Source organism: Theropithecus gelada, chromosome 6 (genome assembly GCF_003255815.1).
Source record: "Theropithecus gelada isolate Dixy chromosome 6, Tgel_1.0, whole genome shotgun sequence".
Classification (NCBI taxonomy): Eukaryota; Metazoa; Chordata; class Mammalia; order Primates; family Cercopithecidae; genus Theropithecus; species Theropithecus gelada.
The window spans coordinates 84,376,273-84,391,193 of record NC_037673.1 but is presented as its reverse complement, the minus strand read 5'-3'; the positions used below and the strand labels follow the sequence as shown (position 1 = coordinate 84,391,193).

The window sequence follows — 14,921 nt, the reverse complement described above, 5'->3', positions numbered from 1 at the left end:
ACCAGTGTATTTAAAGTTTCATGAAGTTAGTTCACGTCATTAGCATGTTTGATATGGTGGAGCGTGTGGAGCCTGGTGGATTTTAATGTTTCACAGCATGTTCTGTGACCTTGAAGTAGATGCCTTAAGATTTAGCAGTTAGTTCACTGTGGAAAGATGCTCCCATGAGTCCCCCAAAGACACTGATTTGCCCTGGGTTATGCTTCTGAGCCACTAATTCTTGGGATTAGTTTGAGCTAAAGCATGGCTGTCTGTCAGAGTATACCTTTGTGCATTTCCTTCCCTCACCAAAGTGCTGGCTTGACAGAAGGATTCTTAATTGTTGTGGACAAAAGGTAATATCCCTGCCATGATAGTCTACACATTTCACAATTCACGTTCGATTTCAGCATATAGTTTGCTGTTCAGGTCAAGTCAAATATATAGCCGTTTAAAAGCAAGCAAGATTAAGTCACTTAAATTGCTTTCTCTTTAGACTTGGAATGAAAGTTACCAAACTCAATGATAAAGTTTGGCACAAAGGAAGTATATATAGATGTGACACGTCGTTTATTGTATTATTAAATGTTATAGAAGTATTTACATTTAATGCTAATGTTATCTTCCTTCCCTGAACATGGCTATTGATTTTTAAAGGAAATTTTATATCTGAATCACTTCTGACTATTCTAAGTCCAGTAGTTATCATTCTTTGGGGAAAGCCTTTTTTTGTCACATTTTAGGAATGCGTGTCTTTTGTATAAAATACTTTATATGTAAATGCTGACAGTATAATAAGTAGAATTGGGCTCTCTGCCAGTTCCTTAACCGGTCCTCAGTGGAGAATTGCTTTGACACAAAGTGCGTTTTACTATTGTGAATCTGAAACTAACTCTAATAGTAACTGTCTTATGAAATGCTTGGGGACTGCATATAATTTCTAAGTGCTATAAAGGAAACTCCAGCCACCTCATTATACCAGTCCAAAAAAAAAAAAGTGACCAGCCTACTTTCACTGGCACCTTGCAATGGAATTGTGGTTGCAGAGTAAAGATGTTTATGTGGAGTATAATAACTCCAGTCCCTAGAGACTTGGTAGGACATGGAAATGTGACCACCTGTGAACCCCGTTTAACCTCGTATTGCATACCAATTTTAGCTTTAAATAGATCAACAATCTCTAATTTGAAACTAAAACATCTTATTTAATTTAAAAAAATAATGTCAGTTTTGGCTAGTCTTTAAAAACATTCAGTATGTACCAATATGGTATAAGCAGTATTTTTGTTTCTTGATCAGTTTCAATTAAAGATAATGCTGTTAAAAGCCATATTATTGTCTTCCAGTGTATGCATGAAATTATTTAAGTTAAAAGAAGTAGTTCTAAAGCAAGGCTCAGAACTTGATAGGTAAAATGAGATGTCCCTATCTAACATCCAATTTCAAGAGGAAAGAAATATTTTAAATATCTCATTCAATCTATAGAAAAGTACATTTAGCTGTGTATTCGGCTACTAACTCAATTCTAAAAGTTTTCATTAAAACAGTCTTTAAACATAACATTTGCTTAAAATTTGATTCTCCCGTCAAACAGGCAGTAGGTGGCTGTTATCTGTACTTCAAGTTTTACTAAATTTTATAAAAATCTACTATTTTTATTAATATAATTCACACAACATTGGAATGTTTGACTTTTTTTCAGGCTTAGGAAAGGCAGCATTTTACTTCACTCATTAATTATACCATTTACATCCTGATTGCTGTGCATGTGGAATATATTGAAAGATAATATTAAAGTGTCAGTTTTATTAAATGTTAATTTGTTTTTTATTTCAATAACGAATGAGCAATTTATAATAAAAACAGTTTTCCACCTTTTCTGAGCTATTCATATTTTAAAAGTGTGCAATCACCGATATTAACTTTTCAAGATAGAAGCACTTTAATACTAGATAACTCCATGAAACTTAGATAACAAGAGGCAACTTGCATCTTTTCTTCTTTGTAAACATGTTCATTTTGCAAAATTTGGGGGAAATAATACCTGAAATTTTTTCCTTGGCCCTAACTTAACGGAATCAATAAATTGCATAACACTGCAAATGTATCTTTCTAATAAATAATTTATTGTATTTAAACTTCTTTTATAAAGAACAGCACTGAATAACTCCTTAGCATATCTTAACATTATCTTTTAAAACTTTCTTCTGTTTATTGAAGTATATTTTGTGGTTTTATTTCTCAACTCTAAAGTGTGGTATAATTTGAGTCTATGAAATCTCAGAAAGTGACAAAAATGGGGAAATAGCTGTGCAGCAATACTTGTGCTACATAACAACAAAGACATAATTATTAAACAGAGAATTCTGGCTTTGGGGACATGATTCGAAGCAACGTAGAAGAATTTTAATATGCAATTCATGGTCACAAGATGGACTGTAAAGAGATTATTAATAAAGTTACACTTCTTTTTCAAAAGCTCATCCTCTGAGAAAATGCCACACAAATTAATATCTAAAACTTATCAAAATACACATATTCATTCTATCCTAATGTGGTGATTGCCTGGACACGATGAAGTGATTTAATCACTGATGTTTCATCAGTATGCTGCATGTGGAAAGATAGGTAATTAAGATCCCCGTCCTTAGCACTGTACCTTAATCTCATAGGCGCGTGGACTATCTTACACTCAGTAAAGCTTGACTGTTCACCGAGATCTGTCACCTTTAGGAAATCAAACCAGATTACAGAGGTGATTCACAAAACCAGGAACAACAACAGAGTCTATGCACCTTACAAAAGGCAGATTACATAGTTCACATGTTATTTTGATAGGTCAAAGATAAAAGCTGATTGTTGAGGAATGGCAAGACACTCAATTTCAAATGATTGCTAGATAAGTATACTTTGACCCTGTTGCTTCATCATTATGAACCATTCAAACAATGGAAAATTCAGTTTTCAAATGACAGGCTTTCAGTAGTGAAGTAAGAGAAAACATGTCCTTTTTTATCTATGTCCTCATTGTGTAAATTTTAAGTTCCATCATTTCTTTATGAACAAACATCAAATTGTCTGCTTACACGAAGCAGGTATTGTAAGACTTAAATGCATTACACATTTTCAGAGGCATTATAAATAGCACAAAACAGAATTTGCCAGAAATAAAACATACACTCATGTTATTGAGTAATTCAGCAGAAAATTCATAATAGTCAATATCCATTATGCTATTCTGTTGCCAAATATATTCTACATAAAAATGTGTAATTACACAGTTATGAATCCATACATCTGAAATATATCTTCATAAAAGTTCATTGGTCAAATTATATATATATATATATATTTCATGAATGTTATATAAAGGTCATTCTTTACAACAGAATATGATGTTTTGAGGGTTTATTTCAGAGAATAAAGTTTTGGTTTACATAATAACATTTAAAAAATCTTAACTTCTTACACACTCAACTTTACAGTAATTTCTTGCTTCTTCTAAAATTGAAGTCCTTTTTCACCCAACTGATGCCTCCTAGTGTTTCACACAATAAAACACTAATGAGTCACCCATAAATGTAAACATTGCATTTTCATTGCCTACATCATCTGTGATACATAAAATTAATATTTATGTGTTTAATTTTCTGTGCACTATTATAATAAGATAGAAAATTTTAGTGAATGAGATGTTTCTTCTGAGTGGATTTGTGGCACGTACTTGCGGGTTTTCTTTGACCATAACAATATCTTACTAAGTTTTAATAAGTTTATTACCTTGAGTTCCAGTTATATATTCACTCTTATTTCAAGTGAGAAACACAGGCAAATAACAAAGCTTCCATTTTGTAGGCCTGGGAATTAATTATATAGTCGAGTTCATTCTGAAATGCCTGATAAATTGCACAAGGACTATCCATTTCATTTAAACACTAAAATATCTTAAAAGAGATATAATTTTTTTTGCCTGCTGTATCTTTACACTTGCAAATTTCTTTGTAAAAGTGGAATAAAGAAAAAGAATATTTAGAAAAGATAAAATCAAAGATAAATGCAAAATTTTCTATAAATGTGGAGTATATTACTTTATTAGAAAATAACAACAAAAGAAAAACTTGCCTTGGAAGGAAATACATTATTCTACATAATGGAAAGTCCTGATAGAACGTAATATCCAATGACCAGCAGCTTGCCTTAATGAGGTAGAAGTTAGTGGGTACCAACTTTGGTGTGAGTTTTCTGCCATTAGGATGATAAGCGCAGACCTGTGATATTTTTGCACATTTGTGATTTCAAACAGCTCTCTGATTCTACTTGCTAAGTTTCTAAATATTTTTTCTCTACTATAATTATGAAAGAAAGGGGTAATTCCTCTAATAGGTCTTAAATTGAAAGGAGGCAGTCAAAAACTTGTAACATTCATGGGCCTCTTCCTGAGGTGTCATACAACATACATGTACACAAAAACATTCATGAGTTTCTTCTACTAACACAAACATTCTAAGCATCCAAGTGTAGATACTTGATTGAACTTCATTTCTGTTATCTGTGTGTGTGTCATTTAGGTCTCCTGACTCAAAATACACAGCGTATTAACAATATTTGACTATCACTTAAGATTTTCTAATTTAGTCAATAATACAGTGCTATTACAATTGTTGGACACATTTCAAAGAATGTAAGGGGGTGTGTTCCTTTCGTTCAAGGAAGCAAACATGTAGAAAGGGGTGGACCTTTCCCACAAGAGCCACATTTCTTCCCTTGGAGAATTGAAGCAAATATGCAGTATGTAAGTGAATAGCAGCATGAGAAAGAAAATAATTTGCAATGATCTCCTATAGTTAGTGAGCAAAGAAAATTGTCAATTTTTTTTAAAGCAGCTCTTATTGACAACCTATCTTACACTGAATATTGAAAAAAGGTATATGAAAGTTTTATAATTTCAGTATGTTTTAACATTCATGCATGAAATAACTGTAAAGTACACTGTAATAATTTTGTTGTTGCTCAAATCAAGAATTTTGTAGTAACCATGTTACTTTACAGACAATATTGAGGCCTAACAAAATAAAGGGTGCTGGAAGCATTCATTCCTTGCCCCTCTCTTTTAAGAATATGAAGATAGCATTGATGTTCTTATGTTATTTTTGTCCGTGTAAGAAAAATAATTAAAGAATGTTCTATGACAAAGAATACCATTGTAAAACTAAGATTATAGAAAAGGCTATTCAATATACTATTATCTCGCATCTCCTTGATACTATTTTAATGTTTACTGCAAAAAATCATATTCTTATTAAATATGGAAATTATGTGATACATGTTATATAAATTCATGGTTTACTTTCGGGTGATATGAGTAACATTTATTTGTCATCACCATAGTTCATTTGCTGTACATTGTCATTTTATTGTGCAAGTTAAATCTTGGTATGTATTTTTAAAATACAGCCAATGTAAACAAAGTTCAAAGCACATGAAGAGAATCTTTCGAGGGCATTGAAAAGGAAATTGATAACATTACAAGCAATAAAAACAGTAAGCCTATTACAGGCAGATTTCTTCAGGAATCATTACTCTTAAATAATGCAGATATTATAGAGACTTTATTAATTCTTAATGCTGTAAATTTGAAATGAATGGAGCAATGTTGTTCCTCCTGCAAGTGTTGGGATTCATGTAGAATGACAGTGCAAGTCCTCAAGCAGTGATTTGAATTAAACACTCAAAACTTGTTTTTAGAGGCTGGAGGAACTATCTGATCTTCAAATTAGTCCCTTTTGAGAACCTGCTTTTTGCAAATAGCATCATGAGCGTGGTGGTCTGGTTTTCCTCTTCTATCTTGTTGTCATAGATAAGATGCACATGAAGAATTCATATAAATTGCTCTCAGATACTATGGATTCCTAGCATATTGTATTTAAAAAGAAGTGGATGTGGTCCTTCGATAGAATGTGAAGTGTTTTTTTAAAAAAACAACCAAGAACTATCCCCGTCTTTTTCTCACACCTGTGATTCTTTCAGCAAGTTAGAAGGATAGCAAGAGAATGTGCATCCTTCCCCAAACCCCGAAGACAGGCAGCTTTGGCTTAAATATGCTTATTTTCAAAATAAGCAAATAAATTCATTAACGTAAATACGTTGAGACAGACAAAGAAATTTGCCTGCTACTTAATAAACACGCGATTTATACTTTTTGTCTTCTAATTAATTGTTGACCCTGAATAAGGTGCTTACAACCAAGGCATATTATGGAAAACTGGCATTATTGCTTAATGTAACATGAGGGATTGGAATTTCTTTAAAGTAATTTTGAAGATGTGATTATTTAGCAGAAATATTCACTGGAGCATTTTACTTTTAGAAATTATGGTCACACAAGGAAGCCTTTATAGGACCGACTACCTAATTGCAGTCAAAGATCTCTTGAATGAATGAACACACACACAGAGAAGAACACACATTTTAAGAATATAGTGGTCCTATATTTTAAAAAAATTTTGCCACATTTTTTATATCTGAACAGAACGTATGTGTCTGAGCAGATGTTTTAAGTTATATCCTTCATGTAGGTGAGTCTGTAAATGTACCATTTAACTTAAATGGCTTTGTTGGAAGGTAGTTTGAGGAGTTTAAAAAGGAAAGAAAAAAAAAAAAAACTTCCAGTTACTATAGTTTCAGCTCTTTCTTCTTTAAAAACAGTAATTACACTCAGGATAAAGAAAGAAAAATAAACTCTTTTAATTCTTTGTAACATCCACAGTTTTTCAGGTAGAGCTCTGGTATATTTTTATTCCTGAATATGCAGGGCAGGTACTGGAAGCAGAGCTACAAAATGAAAACTTACTGGCTGTAGACCAGATACTGTGCACAGTGCCACATCATAAACTTCCCTTCTTCTGTCTCGGAGTGATTTCAGCCCTAAGTAATGTCCTTTTTTTCCCCCTGCATAGGGTAAGGAACAGAGGGCCTTCTTCCTGGGAAATAGGGGAAATAGCTTTGGGAAAGGAAAAGCATAATGTTTCCCCTCTTTAACTTGAAAATTCAGCCTCTTAAATTACTAAGACATTAACTGCAAAGTGGATTCAGTATGTTTCCTTTTTATTCCCATATAGCAGTTTAGAATGCATAAAACAATAGGTGTGAGATAGAAAATGAGACCTCTTCCCCACCCCCTACCTCCAGCACACCCAGACCCAATCAGATATCTGTACTTTTTGTTTCACAAAGAAAAATGTAATGGTTTCTTTTCAATGAAGCCTGTGCATTATATTCCAGATATGTTAGATCATTTTGTGATGCAAATTAGCATTGAGGTTTTTTGTACTTATCTCGGGAAATAGCAACGTTCCACCACAATGTGTGGTGCTGCAATAATTTTTATTGATAAACACCCACACTTTAAATGATTATTAGGGGTCAAAATACAGAGTACAGAGGGAGAAAATGTGAGCGTTAGTTTTATGCTTTTCATTTGAAAGGTACAGTGTAAGTAATGTGTTTAATACAATGCAAAATAAATTGACTTCTAAATATCTGCATTAATGTTCCTTGTATCTGAAACTATAGTCTAAAAACTTGTACTTCTCCTTAAAAAATTAAAGTAAAAATTTGTTAAGAAGCAGGCTTTAATTACCAGTTACATTTTCAACTGTTACCCATGTGATTTTTTAAAAATCCTATTAAAAAAATAATTTCTAGCTGCCATGGCTCCTTTCAATCAGTAGAATTCTCATTTGTATGAGGTGCAGCCAGCACACCTTTCTAAAACTAGCCTTCTTCTTTAGAAATGTATTAAATGAGAGCCTTCAGGAGAAAGTGTTACCACTTAATAAATATTTGGTCTAATTTTATTTTTAAACTAAATTATTGATTTAACAGTATATGAATAGTGTATAAATGTTAGCTTTGTCGTTAACCCACTACACTAATTATTAATTGCCTATATGAAATTGACCAAATTAGACCAACAGTTAAGTGTAATTTAATTTTATTTCTCTTGAAACCTAAATAGATAAGAATGATAATTTTAATTATGTTTAAATATCAAGCATCTATTTTTCTGTGAATGCAAATGTTCCCAATAAATTGTTAAGAAATTAATACAGCATAAATCTTAAAAAATGTATAAGGCAGCTTATAAGAATATGAAAACAATGGCATATTCCTATACCTGGTACTTTTTCAAGGCCCATTAGCAAGGGAGGAAAAAAATGTTAAACTTTGTTTTGTAAATGCTAATATAGATATGAGTCAATACTTTTGGACTTTTATTTGTTAGAAAATTACACATATTTAAAAATTCAGATTAAAACTATGCTTCTATTTAGGCTATTGTAAGAGATTTCTTTATTTTCTTGGAAATTCTCTGGAACAGTAGGATCATTTGAATCATACCCCTTGGTAAATATTGTCAGATACATTGTAAAGTTTCAACTATTGAACACATGTATGGAATGGAAATTTTAAAATAGAAAGTAAACTATATTTCTATTTAAATATGATAAAACTATACCCGATTAAAACGTTGACTCTATTAGAGGTTCGCCTAGTTGGTAATTCTCTGGTCAAGAATTTGGGAAATCTTAAACTCTGTTAACCATTAAAACAATTACTTCTTTAAGGTACCTGATTTTCATCCATATTTGAGGAGCCTTATTAAGTTGTTGGGTGGTCTTTTAGTAAAGGTTTATGTGGTTTAAAAAGTAGATCTTTTCACCCTTCTATTACAGTTAACATTAATATCTTTAAAAGGTACTGTGTAAATCCAGACCTAATTCATTCTGGATGATTTTTCTTAACTAAATGAAGTCTAACAAATTTGTCTATTTTTAAGTGAATCTATTTTTTTATTTCTCATATTTATTGGAAGTCCACTTAGACTCTATATAGGTTAGAAGTTAAAGGAAATAATTTTGACTATTTTTTTCTTCCATTTTATGTTTGAATTTTTCCCGCCTTACATAAATCAAAAAAAAAAAAAAAAATCCATGGCAACATTGATGGATTTGCAGAAGGCTGAGTAACATACTCAATACCCATTATTTGTTTCCCTATGACTCTGGTTGAAATGAATCGGCAATATCCCTTCCAAGACTGTTTGATCTTGCTTGATTTAGAGTGAGCGCTATGTGATTTTTCCCTCCGCTTCTCTCATTTCATAGCTTCAAAAAAATCAGAGAATTCTTCACTTCAGTGTTTTTTCCTTCCGTTTTCATTGTTTTTGGATTCTCTCGTTTCGAAGCTTCCTTCTTGCTTCAAAGTATTTGGCATTGTGAAAGCAAGTGCACTTTTAACTTGTTTTGACTACACATGGGCGACAGAATTGTTTTAGATGCTAACTTATCTCCTTACACTTGAGAAACTGATGTGGTTCATCACAGCCCAATGCCATGATTTGAAAGAGCTGCAGACACTGATCTTGAAACAGCCAGGGCTGTAGGATCACATCTTTGTAAGGAACAACAGCAGCTTTAGAGTCACTTGATGTTATATTCGTGGCAAACATGAACAGCTTCATGAACTCCCTGGAAGTGGTACAGTTATTGGGCAAGTTCAACCAAATTATGCCTTTTAGGTTGCTCTATGAAGTAAGAGTTGGACCAGAAATCCAACGGGGTGAGTGTGTGTGTGTGTGTGTGTACGGTGTGTGTACAGTGTGGGGAGCATCGGTGGGGGAGAGCAGAGAGAGACATAAAGCGTGAAAGGATGAAGATACACTTAAGAGAGAGAAGATCATTTAAACAGCCATAAAGAGTTTGGAGACCCCATTTCCACACTTAATATCATTTCTTTGATTGTACATGTTACGCTATTAGACAAACATGTCCATAAACAATAAAGAGTAATGATTAAGAACAACGACCAAAACTGGGTTCAAAAGCCGACCTCTCATTTACTGGTTAGTGGTTTTAGGCAGTTGTTTTAATGACCAGAAAGCCCCAGTTCCAGGATCTGTAAAATGGGAGTTACAAAATCACCCACCTCTTAAAGTTTTTTAAGGATTTACTAGGATAATAGATATAAAACCATAATACAGACACATGTAAATGATCAGTAATTACTAAATTATTATCATAGCATTACACTATATTTTAGTCATTTTTCATTCCTGCTAATGATCATTTAGAAATTTTGGGTGGGATGGTTATTAAAAATTATTTTTCAATAATACTTTCAGTCAGTTAAATATGAGTCATATTCAGAGCAAGTCTGTAATTCCTACGCAGTGGTGGGTCAATTCTAATGATTGCTAAGTACAATATACTTCTTTCTCCAATGAAATCAAAACCTTTCACAGATTAGATGTTATTAAATAAATATCATATTATTTTTAGAACCAGAAATGGAAACAAAGAAACAAAATAATACCATCCATGAATTTTAAAAGTCATTTACTCAAAGTTCTGAATTGCAGATAGATTATTCCTTAGTTTTGATGCAAGTTCAGTTTAGAGGAAGTGTTTCATGTACAGTTATTAGGTGATTTTAATGGTGTAACCAGCCTTGCCAAGAATTCTAAGTTTTTTTCTTAGTATTATTCACTTTTGAAGTATACATTCAAAATCTTTGTTTATTTTTCTTATTAGACAACTTTGATTATATGTAGAGATGGAATTAATTTATGATGAATGTGTGTTCTTTTAGTCTTTATAATCCTTCACAAGAACTCTTGCATATAATAGGCATTCTATAGATATTTGTTGAATAAATGAATTGTATTTTCCCATAAAGAGGAAATGCATTTTTTATTTGAAAAGAAAATATAACTAGCAAATGGTGCCCTTATTATCCTATTTTTCTCTAGATTTGAGGGCTTATTCATTATGACCACAGTTTATCAACTTTGAGATGATGAATAAATGAACTTGTCTTAATTTGGGTATTTTTATGTATATGAGAAAAAAACATAAAGTATAGAAAATGCAGAATTGTACCTGAGGATTATTACTTTCTGATATTGCAAACAAATTTAGGTTAAATGTAGATTTTAAAAATGTGAGCATTACTGGTGTCAGGAAACCCCTTTGTTCAGCTTTTGTGTTCACATAGTTTCTCAAAAAAATTCGTATTTTGGATGTCAGGTAATATCGATGAGACATGCCCAGTTTATACAACCTGGCGTGTTGCAACCACTTGAAATTGTTCTCCTGCTTTTGAATAATGCCCCTCTAGTGTGCACCTTGCATTTCAGCTTTCTTTTCTAACTCTGTTTTAATGCCTGGATAAAGAGTGCTCAGCGCAAGGAATACTTGCAGAGTGGACTTCCCTATGGTAAAACAGCATGGACAGCTCCCAACACTGCAATCAAGGACGCCTCTAAAAGCTTTAATTTAAAAATAATAATAATAATAATAAGTCTGCATGAAGATGATGGAGCCCTCTAAGGCACATGGGCTTAGAGAATTATTCCCATCTGCAACCCCCTCCCCCTACTTAGTAGCCCTTTCCAGGGTTATGATTACTGGAAAATGGCTGTTAATCACCAGAATTTTTTTTGACTGCAGCTGCTTCAGTCAGACTACTAATCTATTAAACAACTTCATCTTCAGTTTAAAATTTGCATTGTATACTGTATAGAATAAATTTTCATTGTAATCAGAGCATCCGAGAAAACTTCTTGATATGATTTATAGAAGCACTTTTGTTTTTATGTATGGACCTCTCTACCGCTATTGAGTCAATTGTTTAAACAATACTGTGGTTGATCAGCATAAAATAAAATATTGTAGCACTCTTGAGTGCAAGCAACATTTACAATAGTCACATTTGCAGAATATTTGAATTGTGGCATCTTTGGCACTTGTCAATATAATACCCACATAATTCAAAAACTTACCCCAGATATTTAAAATTTGACTTGAACCTGAAAGGGTTTTTATAAGTTTAGTGTTTTTGGTAGAGGCTGTGGTAGAGTGGTTTGGCCTCTTTTTCTACCCTAATGCTTATTTCATTGCCATAATTTGAAGAAATAACCCAAAACCTGAGTCAATATTTAGTGCTGAGAGAGGACAAAACAGCTCTAATTTACAAAGAACTCCTTTAAAACACATTTTTATATGTAAAATTGACAGGCTAAAAGATGTGGTTGGATGATGTTCATCATGTTGGAAAGAATGTTTCAATTAAAGTTGAACACTTTCTCTTCCAGGTCTTTTTTTCTCCATTTTTTATTTGCTGTGCCAAGGTATCCATGTGCGTTTTTCCACTGTCATCTGGCTCATTCCCAGCAGATGCACACAATCTGTTCTGCTGTCACTAACAGGGTTCGGTTTATGAAAAGAATGTGTCAGAACATGCCACTATAGTCACTTTTACAGGTTTTTTTAAAGAGTAACTGAGAATATATGCATTGCCCTAGTTTTATTGTGCTCAGGCCTTAAGAGATTTCTAAGAAACTTTTATAATATTCATAGACCAAAAGCTTTCTTCCAAACATATTTTTGACCAAATATTTACTTTCCATTAAAAATAAAATTTTAAAAGTTCACAAACATCTTTATGAAATGTGTTATATTTAAATTTGAGTAAATTTTTATAGGATTGTTTAAAATAACCATAGATTTTTGTATAAAATTATTAAATTTCCAATTACGAAATTTACTGCATAATCCTTCAATACATATCTTCCCTCATACTAAAAGCAAACCTACCTTCCTACTCAAGTCAAAAACATTGTTTAAAAAATGTATTGTAATAGAATACTTAGGATATGGCCACAGGTACCAGTTATTTGATCTGATACATAATACTGATTTCCCTAAGTGTTTGACACCATTAAGTTAAAACCAAAGTAGTTAAGCTACCAAAACGTTCTTAGTCCATATAGAGACGCATGATACACTGTCCTTTCACAAAATAATATGACATTTTGTTTTTGTAAGCGTGCATGTTTTAAAAGCATACTAGAAAATTAGTTATGAAATTAATTTTTGTTCATTAAGATTTCTGTATTTCTATTGACTGTTCTTAAAAAATCAGTTTTTGCTGTCTTCATAAAAAATAATTTTTCTGTTACTATGTGAATTAAAAAAATTTGAGCAATGGAAGTTGCATTCGTTTCTGAATTCATAAGTATAGTAAGTTAATAGAATTTGAAATTTCAAGCATGTGTAGTAAGTATGTACTGCATATGCAGATAGATAATGGACACATTTACATTTTGTATACAGTTCACGGTATTTAAATATCTCTCAGAATTGAAGGCTTTAGAAAGGTACTTAAGTGCTAGTTTTAGGATTTTAAAACAATTTTTGACTTGGAGAACAACTCAAAGTTCAGGAAAATCAGACATTTTTTAATCAGTTATAATTCACATGCACTAAAAATGCAGATTAAGAAAATATATTAAGGAATGACAATTTGTACAAATGAAACATTGTGTGTGTGTGTGTGTGTGTGTGTGTGTGTGTGTGTGTGTATATGAAAACTAGTTTCAGATTTCTGCCTTGGGAAAAATTACAAAATACATTTAAGGCACAACATGATTATGAAACTGATATATTGTCACATAGACAAATCCAGTAATATAAATTAAGACCTTTGTGAAACAACTTTGTCATTATGGTAAGAAAATAATTTACAGTTGGAACTCATTGGCACTGTTGTCACATCATATAGATTAATTGCTAAATTGTCTTTCTGGAGTTCTATCACATGCTTGTTATAGTAAGTTTTCTTCATAAAGAAAAAGGAATCCTTGTTTGTTTTATTTCAGATATTATAATGTGTACGTGCCTACTGTAAGTTGATTTTATAATGTTTTTTGACTATGTGAACACAGCACATAGACTTAAGATGAATCATAAAGAACAATTCTGGAGTTCACTTTTTTCTGCCAACATTTTAATTTATCTGTAATCTTACACATCAGATAACTCGACTTTTTAACTAACCTGTAAGTAATTTCATTGCTTTGTTTTGGGTAATTCGGAATATTTGCTCTTGGCTTAAAAGGCCAGGAATCATAGGTGGTGAACTGATAAGAATGTTCTAGTTGAATCATGTGGATTGTCATAGCCTCTCTCTCTTCTCCTTAAAGTATCAGCAGTAGGGTTGGGGGAGAATTGTAGTCTGTTACAAGAAAGTAGACGGCCTCACTAACTAACTATGCCAGTATTGGGTTGGGGGTGTCACACGGACTTGGAGAACAACCAGAATCGTTTATTTTGCTGCAATTTGAATATACATGACATCCTTTCAAGACAAAACTCCAGAGGCAAACTTATTTATACTTATCCTGATTTACTAATCCTTAAAATCTTCTATCACTCAAAGTGCAAATATCATCCCAAATTTCACTGGGGGAAAAGCTTACTCCTCTTAGCAATATTCACCGAACTTGAATATTTGCAGTTGTGTTTTGCCTTGTGAAATGCTTGTAAATACCAGATCTTCTAAAAAGGTAGGCTTTTTTATTTAGTAATGCCTCCTAAAGAAGTAATCAGATATTTTCCCCCAGCTTTATTTTTTAAAGTCAAAGGAAGAGTAGTTTTGAAACGTGAAATGTTGCTGGTTCTCCAGGATATGAACCGTGGGGCCATTTTTATCTCAAAAATACTTTTTAAAGTTTTGCCAGTTGTCTTGATTTCCAGCACAGGGGGTACCACCCTCCTTTGTGGTTGGGAGGTAATTCTTTCTTTGCGTTTGCTTAGTCATAGGTCTTTTTGGAGCAAAGACAGATTATTTTTGTGACACTGTCCCCAAAATATATATTATTCATAGACTAAGAAACCCATCAAAGAGTCTCGCTGCACGCGTAATGATAGGTTGGACTGCAGTGACCAGAAGGCTCTCCACTCAGCTTTCTTTAGGGAATTTAAAGACAGTTGTATCCTTTTTCCATCTGCATCGACATATGTTGACCAGTTGGTTTTCAATTCTTGCTGGCTTGGTGGTTGAAAGTAGGACTGATCTTCTATAAATATAATTGATACTTT

The 14,921-nt window shown here is 32.6% G+C and overlaps 1 protein-coding gene across 19 annotated transcripts in view; it reads left to right on the top strand.

Moving 5' to 3' along the window:
- The window catches only part of MEF2C (myocyte enhancer factor 2C), a 183,620-nt gene that overhangs the window by 22,035 nt on the left and 146,664 nt on the right, over nt 1–14,921 (top strand). The window lies entirely within an intron of this gene.